Genomic DNA, 10804 nt, shown 5'->3' with positions numbered 1-10804 from the left:
GAGGAGGAGGAGGAGGAGGAGGAGGAGGAGGAGGAGAGTACTAGAATAGCAAGGTGAAGTAGAAATAACTAGTTTACTTTGCCTGTAGTGGCATCAAGAGTATCTTAGATAGTGGATATCATTTGAGCTTGGTCTCTAAACATGTGTCTATTGGATAGAGAGAATGAAAAATGCCTAACAGCATGAAAATATAAGACAGAGGCATCAGGTAGACAACCATTATGGAGTTCAACCTTGTGGTGATCCTGTGATGCAGCAGAAACTACAAATGCTATTTCAGTGCCCTCTCACACATGCGCAGGAAGATTACAGTAGTCTCTGCTCTCCAACGAGTTGCAGCAGAAGTAAAACATTCATTCCATACCCACCTGCAAGAATGACAAAGTTCAGGGTTTAAGACTCTAAAATGATTGCAAAATTGGCAAGGAAGTCCAGGTATATAGAAAGAAATATGTCATCTATATCAAATGGTTGCAGCATGAGAAGGCTAATGACTCAACCATTCAAGTGGGCATTCACCTAAGCAAGGTGGTTATCATCAGGCTAAAACTGGACAAAGATAGAAAAAGAAATTATTGAATGCGAAGCCAAGTTTCAACAAGTTGGAAAAGAAAAAGGCAAACATAAGGAAGAGCTTATTGAGAAAATGCAGGAATGAATATAACCTGTTATGCAACTACAGCTTAAGTGGATTCCTAGCCTCAAATGTGTTTCTTTGGAACTTTCCAAGATGTCTCTGGAATGTTTCATTGCCTTCCTGTTTTGTTATTATTGTGTGGCTCTATCAATCCACTTTTGCTATTTTTATTCATAATTTTATGAATAGAAATTTGAACTGTTTCCTAATTTCAAATGATATTTACATCATTTTATAAGTAAAATCTATCGTATCAAAAAAGAAAAAGAAAATATAAGACAAATTGAAACAATAGCCTAGGGTATATGTATATGATGAGTGGGGATACGAATTTGTAAAGGTGTGATAGAGCCAGATAATTAGAAAATTTGATTGTGCCTAAGGTGTTTGTAATTTAAGTGAATAGTATTCATAAAATGTTTTTAAGCAGTACAGAGGCTTGATCATATTTGTGTTTATAAAGATAATCGGCAAAATTGGGAAGGATGGTGTATTAGCTTTATGTCACTGTGACCAAAAATACTTGAGAAGAACAACTTAAAGGAGGAAAAGTTTATTTTGGCTCATGGTTTTAGAGATTCAGTCCACGGTCAACTGATTCCATTGCTCTGGGCCTAAGCTGAGGCAGAGCATTATGACAGAAGGACACGGTGACAGAATGCTGCTCACGGTGGCCAGGAAGCAAAGAGAGAAGGAGGAGCCAGAGGGACAAGATATAACCTCCAAAGGCATACCCCCAGTGACCCACCTCCTCCAGCCACACCCCACCTGCCTAGAGTTACCACATAGTCATTCCATTCAAACTTGGATTGACTGATTATGTTACAGCTGTCATAATCTAATTATTTTACCTCTGAATATTACTGTATTAACACAGGAGCTTTTGGTGGGACACCTCCTTTCCAAATCATAACAGGTGGCTTGGACTTGTGAGAAATTAAAGACAAGAAGATGAATTGGGAGACCATGTTGTAGCTCAAGTGATTGAGGATCAATCTGAAGTGAGGCAAGACAGAGGAATTAATATGTGAAACATAAAGGAGGTAGAATGAATAGACACCTGGGAATTAAGACAAAGTGGTCATTAGTTATTTCCACTTTGAATGTACGTAGTAGGTTCATGGTGGTTTCATTACAAGGAAAGAAAATGCAATAAAAAGGCAGATCTGGGGAGAAAAACTGAGTTCTATTTCTTTTACCTTGAAGAAGAAGGATCCATTAGCCAGTTGTTACCATAGATCTGAAAATCAGGAAAGGGTTTAGTGCTAGAGATTTGATTTGCAAGTCATTATTATTGACTGGACATCAGTTAAGCAGGATCTATACTTGCCTAGTATGTCTGAGGGAAACTGGACTATTGGAGGGAGAAGCCCCTTTCAAGGACTTTGAGTAACTATTAAGAGAATGGAGGAGTAGAAGAATATGGGATATCAGAGATGAGTGTTGAGAGCCACAACTGAAGCGGCCCCAGCAAACTTCCAGCTGATTGGCTCCTCTGTGGCGATGCTCATTGGGCTGTTTCCCAGCCCTTTCAGACCACGGAACTGCTCATTGGGGGACTCTTTTGGCTCTGCCCATGCAATCCAGCCAATCGGCCTCAAGAGCGGGAGGAGTGGGGGTTGAGAGGCTCAGCGGAAGCCGTGGTGGCAGTTGGGCTCTGAGGGAATTCCTGAAGAGCTCCTGTGGTGAGGCGTGTGTTTGCTGGGGCGGCTTAGGCTGTGGCTCTCAACAGATGAGTGCTGGTGATGTAGAAGGATGATCTGTAATAACAACTCTAAAAGTTTGTTTTTTAATCCTGCCTTATTTATTAAACAACAGACATATCAAAAGAAGTAACTGGAGGAAAATTAAGCTTACATCACATATTAATTAGAACACTTTAGGGTTTCTGTAAGAGAAATCAACTTGAGCTAGCTTTGGTAGAATAAGTGACTTTCTTATGTGGATTCAGTGATTCCTCATAGAATCCCAGAGTTAAGAAAGCCATTTTAATCATGAGTCAGACAACCGTTGAGGATGCAGGCTCAGCTACACTCTGTCTACCTTTTTTCTTTGTCTCTTCCATTCCCTCCAGTCTTGTTTTCTCTACTTCTCCTGATGCTACAGCACCTACATGGATATGATATAGCACCGGATACTCAATATTACCAATTGCCTCTCCCTATTCTAAATCCCCAGGGAAGTTCTCCATTGGCCCAGCATGGGTGAGATGTCCCATTTTAATCCAGTTAATTGTGTGTGTGTGTGTGTGTGTGTGTGAGTGCATGTGTGCATGTGTGCATGCTTTGTAAGTGTGTGTATGTTTAAAGGGGCGAAGGAACTCCAGGCCAATTAAATCATAATGGGTGGGATCCAGAAGTCAGTATTTTTGTTTATAAATGCCCCACTTTGAAAACCAATGGTTTAGGCTCCATTATTTTTATGAAAATAAATACTTTGGTAGGGATAATAATGCCAGCTCTCCCTAATCCCCTCCCCCCGTACATATCTATGTCTTAATACCAGAACCTGTGAAAATCTGAAGGTCAGGTGATTATCAACCATAACAACAACAACAACAACCACAAGAACAATAATTCTATCTATAACTCTAATTCCCCTAAAGAAATATTATTTTGGATTATCTGGATGGGCCTAATATAATCACAAGGGTCCTTAAATGTAGACAAGGTAGACAAAAATGTCAGTGTCAGCTATGCACAGTGGCACACACCTATAATTCCAGCTACTCAGGAGGTTGAAGCAGGAGGATCACAAGTTTGAAGTCAGCCTCAGCAACTTAGCCAGACCCTCAGCGATTTAATGAGACCACATCTCAAATTTTTAAAAGGTTTGAAAAGGGTGGGGATATAGGTCAGTGGTAAAGGACTTCTGGGTTTATTCTCCAGTACCCCCCCCCACAGCAATTCAGTTTTAAAAATGAGTGTCAGAGTAATATCATGGCTGATTTTGAAGATGAAAGGGGGTCATGAACTAAGGAATGGGGACAGCCTCTAGAAATTGGAAAAGATAAGAAAGAAGTCTTCCAAAGAGTTTCCAGAAAGGATCTCTACTCTGTGGACATCTTACTTTAGCCCAGTGTGATTATTTTTAGACTTCTGTCCTCTAATAATGTAAGATGTGTATCTTTTTCTTCTTCTGAAAATAGCATGTCCATCTAACCTTTTCATTTAGAAATATTTCTCTTTATTTTTTTCTTAGGTCACACATGTATTTTCTTTACAGGAGTGGTTATGATACCCAAACCCACCCAATTAGGCTCTTCCTTTGGTGTTTTAAAAACTGGAATGATGTTGATACCCTGTCTCAAAATCAAAAACAAACAAACAAATAAAACAAAGCAAAACTGGAAATGCGGAAAGAGACATCTTCTGTCTGATAGCAATTTAATAGGCATGATCCCACTACTACTTCTCAGAGGCCACGGTTCCAAGCCTGTAGCTCATGACTTTGGGAGGTTTAGAAAAAAAAAAAAAATGACCCTGTCTGAGAGTGGTAAGATTGAGAGCCTGAACTGGAATTTGAAGCATTCTAGCTTCTGGTTCCATTTATCCCCAAGACCAATCATAGAATTACAACTTGGGTTACACAATAACCTAAGCTACTTCAATTTAGTATTTGTTACTCCAATCAAAATAACCTGACAAATGCAGTCAATAAATAAATAAATAAATAAACCCAGTAATTAAATGAAAAGTTTTTAAAAACCTACATATACACATCTGTTAGGATGCAAAAAATTATTTTTATTAACCCATTGTGTTTTTTAAGTACCTTCCATAAGGGAAAACTTTTACTAGTGAAATGAATAGGACAATGCCCTGCTTCCAGACACTTATAGATGTATTCATCTGTGTCTGTATTTGCCAACATACTTTTCTGCAATAAGTCCTTCCTACAGTCTCTTTATACTTATTTGACAAACGCAAAATAGAAATGTGTTCAAGCAAGTTGGCTTTGTAAAATACACAAATGAAAGAACCATAAAGGTTAACAAGAAGATTTTCATGATAGTCTTATCTTTAAAGGCAATTACCAGATTCTTCCGTAAAATGCTACAATTACAATCAAAATACTTGCTGGGAAGGAATATTGGTGTGATCCTGTGGTGATTCTTTTATTCTTAATGAACCAAATACATCTTAATTCCATCATTACTAAAGTAAAAAGAAAAGGGGGAAATTAGTTTGGAATAAATCACTTCAGGCCCACAGCACAATTCACTTTGGATTCACTCAGGTGTGTGTTTATTTTAATAGCCGATCTGAAGGCATGTGAGGTGCCACAGCTGACCAGAATCTAAACAGAAAAGCATAGAACTTCCAATTAAGCACACATGCAGCATGGAATAATAATCAAGTTAGGCTCCCTAGAATGCTAAATTCCAGAAAACCTTCAGCCCTTAGGTTGTCATTTCCACAACAGCACAGATCTTTTATTTTGTTTCTAAGAAGGGCTTTTAATATTCTAAAATACAAATTCTAAAGTAGCAGCCTAAAAGGCAGATTCAAAGATGGGTGTTATTTGACAATCTATGTTCTCTCCTTTCCAAGATATTCCTGTAGGTTTGTTCAAGATTTTTTTTTTCCCAAGAGAAAGCACACTGTTGTCCCCCAAAGTTGTCCAGAAGCAGGGCAAGAGAATTTGTCCTTAGGGAAAGGGCAATTCCCAGAACTGTAACAGTGGGCAATGCTTGGATGGTTGCCAGTCATGATCTGGACTCGCTCGAATACCTGCATAGGTCATCTGTGGAAGAGAAATCTCCACTCCCTTCACAAGGGCTGAGGACTGTGCATGATGAGCAGTGACAAAGGAAAGAAAAATGTGTAGTTATATAGGCATGTGAAAGGGGTAAAGTCTGGCAGGAATTTGTGTGGCTTGAGGAAGTCCCGAGGGCTGACTGTTTGGCCCTGCGCCAGGTCTGGTTTTTTTGAGAGTGCAGAGGCGCCTCGATGACTTTTCTGTCTACCAAGAGTGGAGAGCCCCAGACCGATGCCCAGGGTAGTCGGTCTTCCCGGCAGAGGCAGTGGTGACAGCAGAGGCTCCACTCCTCCCTTCATTCCTCCGTTTCCCACTCCGCCTGGCCCCGCCCCTCATTCCCCACCCCTACTAGCCCCGCCCCTTATTTCATAACTCCGCCCCAACCCGGTCCTGTAGCTTATCACCTCCCTTCCCGTCCGCTCCTGCCTGCTAGCTCCCGCTGGACTCGGCAGTTGTCGGAGCGCGCAGGCGCGGCGAGCAACTCTTCAGAGCGCTGAGTAGCGGAGAGGGACGCGCGGTAAGTGTGGCAGGAGCTCGGGGCTCCTCCTGGGTAACTTGGTCCCAGGCGAGCGTCCCAGGAGGGATCGGGGTGCGTGGGGGTGATTTCAGTCCAGCAAAGAGAAACTAACTAGACGTGAGGCAGCACTGGTGGTGACGTTGCCTAAGGGTGTCCGGCCAGGACCGCGTGGAGAACCGAGTGCTTGTGGAGAGTGGGCGAGGGTGTGTATAAGGAGAAAAATTGGAGAAAGGCTCCAGAGGCTGGAAGTCCACACACGGGATTGGCAGGATCGGGAAGCTGGCCAAGGGCGCTGGAGAGTGTCCCAGCTTCAAGTTCAGTCCCCCTGCTTGGTGCCCCTGAGCAGCGTCCCAGACACATCCCTTCCCCCTCACTGCCTTCTCGGGGTGCATAGTTGCCAGAAACCTTCACCATCGCTTGGGAGAGGATTTAGAGGTGGGCTGTTGGCCCGGGCTCGTGCCAAGGAGGGCGTAGCTTTCGTGTGACTTTCCTTTACCCCGCCCCCGGGAATGTGTCCCTCTTCTGGTCCATTGTGCTCGTGGACGTTTTAACAAAGGCTATGACTGTTTCGCAGGCAGTGGCGGGTGACAGCGGGGGCGGGTGTGTGTATGTGTTGGGGAGTGGTGATTGAAAAGTCGGGATGCGGCCCTGGGGACGGGAGATCTAAGGGGTGCCTGGCGTGGGGGAAGTGGAAGGAAGGGAACAACCTTCCTGCTTCAGCTTTTTCCTTCTTCCTGGTCCGCTGATTTTGATCAGAGGTAGAACAACCTCAAGAAGGATACGACTGGATGTTAGTGTGCATGTTCAGGCTCTGGCTGCTGCAGCCTTTGCTTTTGTGATTGTGTTGTTCATATATTTTCTAGAGTCCTTTCAGGGAGAAAAGCGAAACTAATAGAATTTGAAAGGAGTAATTGAATGGGGGCAGTGAGGAGGTGGAGTGACAAAACTTAGAGCTAAAAAATTGCCTTTTAAAAGTTATAGTTTAAAGCCAGACTTAGAAAGATGTGAAGATGGGCAAGTCAGGGTAAGTAAGAACTTGGTTGGGGTACTGTTGATTGTTTCAAAGACAAGCATACTATAGGGGGTAGGGTGCTGCCAAGGACTTTGGCAGACTCTCTTTAGAACTTTTAAAAATTATATTAGGAAGGCTCAGTGGCAGAGCCCTTGCCTAGCATGTGTGAGGCACTGGGTTCGATCCTCAGTACCACGTTAAAAAAATAAATTAAAAAAGGCATGTTGTCTATCTACAACTGTAAAAAACATTTTTAAAAAATGATATTAGAAATACAAAACACTAGGGCAAATATTATGATGTTGGATATGGGTCCATAGGCTTTCATTTTCAATTTTAGAATCTTTTATGAAAGATGGTATATGTATTCCCAAGCATAAATATTGATATTTTTACTCATTTGTTTTAACTTAATACAATAAAGTGATCTTCCTTTTCCTCCACCCCTTTCCCTTGATTGTGAATCCTGTTTTATAAACATTTACTTTCAGACTTGAAATATGTTTAAAGACAATTGCCCCACCTCAGGTATGAAGTAAATAAGATTTCTGCTCCTTTATTCTTGTAACTCTTTCTTCTGTTTTTTTTTTCTGTTATTTTAAGAAACAGAAACAGTTGCTAAATTATTAAACTAGGGAGGTAGGAGTAAGTGATTCCTTGTCCCTTTTATAAGGAACTCCTGGAACTTTCCAAATGAATTCTCTGTGCAGACTCAGCCCAATTCCCCTCTTGGACAAATTTGCCAACATACCAAGAATAAATTAAACATTCCCTTTTCCATTAAATTGATATCACTGACCTTATTTCTCTCTTGCTACTAGAACCTCAGGATTCTGTGTTACCCCAGTACACAATGCTACCTGGCATGTGGTGAGTGCCTAGTAAACTTATAGTTAAGTATTAATAAATGTTGTTAGAAAGATAGTAATTCATTCTGCATAAAGTTCATGGGATAATAAAAGATTTAAAATGCTAAAATTGTTTTTAATATTTGAGTAACATTATTTGGAATATTGATGAGGAATAAGTACAGGATTATATTCCCATGTATTAGTCCTAGTTTATCCTTATAAAAGAAGTACAAAAACTGCAGATAAAGGGAAAATAGGGGATCAGAAAATGGCCAGATTTTTTCTGAGGGGGTGCTGGGGATGGAACTCATGTCCTCATACTAGGCAAGCACTCTACCATTGAGCTGCACCTCCAGCCCCCAAGACCAAGTTTTTAAAGGGCTAATTTCTAATACTGAAACTGTGAAAAATCAACATGTGGCAAATTAACCATCTGTAGAAAAACACAAATAGCGTGCTGCTGGAATTTAGGAGGTATTACAAACAATAAAGCTTGCCAGGTGGTATTCTCTGAAGCCTGATGTAACAAAAGAAATTGTAACCTGGTCAGTTGTGTTATACTTCCATATCTTAAGGTGGTTTGAGCCTTTAGTTAATGGATCTCTTTGAGTTGTATTATTCCCTGATGGGTTTGGTCTGACCATTTCTGCCATCTTACCTTTGATATTCTCTTAATTCCACCAGCCTTACTGGCTTTCCATTCACCTCTGGTTCAAACAGAAATTAACTTCCCCCAGCTCCTCACCAGATCCACTCAATCTCATCATTCCCTTCCCCAGCTTTCATTTCATGAATGGATTTTCCATTTGGAGAGACTATCACAAGCAAATGATCACTCACTTTGTAAAATAATGTAATTGATTCTTTAGTCTAAAAATGAGTCCTGATTGACTACTTGGTTAGTCCAGGTTTCTAAGTGCAGAGAATCTATTCTGGTCATTAGTAACTTCTATTTTTCTTCCTTGATTTCACCTCTATCTAATTAAATGTAAAAGTGACTTAATTCTATTTCCATGACACCTGTTTAAATAACATTAACCATTTACCGCCCCCCCCCCCACTTCATGTTCAACGTTTTTTTAAAATTTTATTATTTTGTGGGGATGGGTGCCAGGGATTGAACTCAGGGGCACTCAACCACTGAGCCCCATCCCCAGCCCTATTTTTGTATTTTATTTAGAGACAGGGTCTCACTGAGTTGCTTAGTACTTCACTGTTGTTGAAGCCGGCTTTGAACTCATGAGCCTCCTGCCTTAGCTGGGATTACAGGTATAGAACACTGCGTCTGGTCATGTTCAACATTTCTATTAATAAAACTTGAGACGCAGATGCCATAATTTTTTTTAAAGAGAGAGAGAATTTTTTAATATTTATTTTTCTAGTTTTCGGTGGACACAGCATCTTTATTTTATTTTTATGTGGTGCTGAGGATGGAACCCAGTGCCCCGCGCATGCCAGGCAAGCATGGTACTGCTTGAGCCACATCCCCAGCCCCATAATTTTTTTTTAAAGTTCTACATCTTCTGTGACTTATATACCCACCTATTAAAAAAATATTACAAACCAAACCATTGCAAGCATATCTTCCTTCCTAAAACTTTCCTCACCTAGACTGATGTTAAGCTTTGGATATGAGGTGTCCTCCAAAGGCTCCTGTGTTAATGCAGGACTATTCTGAGGTGAAAAGATTAGGTTATGAGAGCTGTAACCTAATCAGTCCAGCCTAGTTTGAATGGATTGAATGAGTGGTAACTGTATACAGGTGGGCCATGGCTGGAGGATGTGGGTCACTGGGGATGTATCCTGGAAGGGTTTATCTTCCCTGAAGCCCCTTCCCCCTGCTCTCTGCTTCCTGGCTATCATGAGTGGAGGAGCTTTCTTCTGCCATGATGTTCTACCTCACCTTGAGCCCAGAGCAATGGAGCCATCCAACCATGGACTGAACCTCCAAACCATGAGCCAAAATAAACTTTTTTTCATCAAAGTTGTTGTCAAGTATTTTGGTCACAGTAATGAAAAACTGACTAATATAACTCCCTCCTTGTATTTCCATTTTTCTTTTAATTCTTGATTAGTTCATTTTACCAAGTCTTTATCTTAGAGTTCTGTGCAAAACTTTCTTTCTTACTATATGCTGAAGACAATACTATGGCAATCAAGGACATGGATATAGAAGGAAAACAAAATTTTAAACTTCTTAGTATCGGTTCCCTCATCTGTAAAAAATGATAATGATAATACTTGCCGGAGTCCGGCTGCAGCAAAATAACCGGGGGGTGACGAACAACTTGTGTACGTTGATACAGCAGGAGTGGAAGCCGTTTATTGCAGGACAGGAGCAGTATTTATACATTCCACACAGCTTATCTAATTAACATAAACTAGATACATCAGTCAACCAATCAGGAATCTCCACACTTAATGGCTTGCTTTTGTTACTTCTCAAACCACTCCCTCTGGCATTTTGCCAGGCACCATCCAGACTTGTTTATGAACTCTAACATTCCCCTGGCAAAATGCCAGGTGTTATTTTGACTTGTTTACAGACTCTAACATTTCCCCCTTTTGTTTAATTTAAATAACGACCATAGTGGTTTTTACAGAAACACTATAAATAACCTGCTACAAACAGAAAGGGAGGATACAAAATGCCACAATACCAAGCCACTTGATGGCTCCATGCAAGAAGCCCTTGGAAAAATTATACCAGCAATGACACTGTTAGCAAAGATACCGAGTTACAATTTGTTATAGATTACAGTTTGTTGTCTCAGTCCAGGTAAAGCAGTGTCTCAATAGATTAACTCACAGTCCAGGTAAATTCTGCAGGCAGCTAGCTTAAAATCACAGTCCAGGTAAGTTCTGCAAGCAGCTAGCTTAAATCATAGTCCAGGTAAGTCCTGCAGGCAGCTAGCTTAATCTAGTCCAGGTAGTCTGCAGACAGCTAGCTTAAATCCACAGTTCAGGTAAGTTCTGCAGGCAGCTAGCCTAAGCCGTGTAGTAGGCAGGAAACAGCAACAGCTCCG

At 41.1% G+C, this 10804-nt stretch overlaps 1 protein-coding gene and 1 pseudogene across 2 annotated transcripts in view; both read left to right on the top strand.

Moving 5' to 3' along the window:
* Positions 1–221: 221 nt before the first annotated feature.
* Positions 222–658, top strand: LOC107144361 (annotated as a pseudogene).
* Positions 659–5776: 5118 nt separating this feature from the next.
* Positions 5777–10804, top strand: part of Prrg1 (proline rich and Gla domain 1) — a 98482-nt gene continuing 93454 nt past the window's right edge. Inside the window, exons 1-2 of one of the 2 annotated variants that reach the window (XM_048796523.1) lie at positions 5843–5915; positions 7749–7797. The gene's annotated coding sequence lies outside the window, so the exon portion shown is untranslated. Of the gene's footprint in view, positions 5916–7748; positions 7798–10804 lie in introns of both variants that reach the window. The other variant, XM_015488103.2, reaches the window with a different exon arrangement.

This window comes from Marmota marmota, unplaced genomic scaffold (genome assembly GCF_001458135.2).
Source record: "Marmota marmota marmota unplaced genomic scaffold, marMar, whole genome shotgun sequence".
Taxonomy (NCBI): Eukaryota; Metazoa; Chordata; class Mammalia; order Rodentia; family Sciuridae; genus Marmota; species Marmota marmota.
Note: the sequence above shows the minus strand (reverse complement) of the source record. Positions and strands in the feature narration are given on the sequence as shown.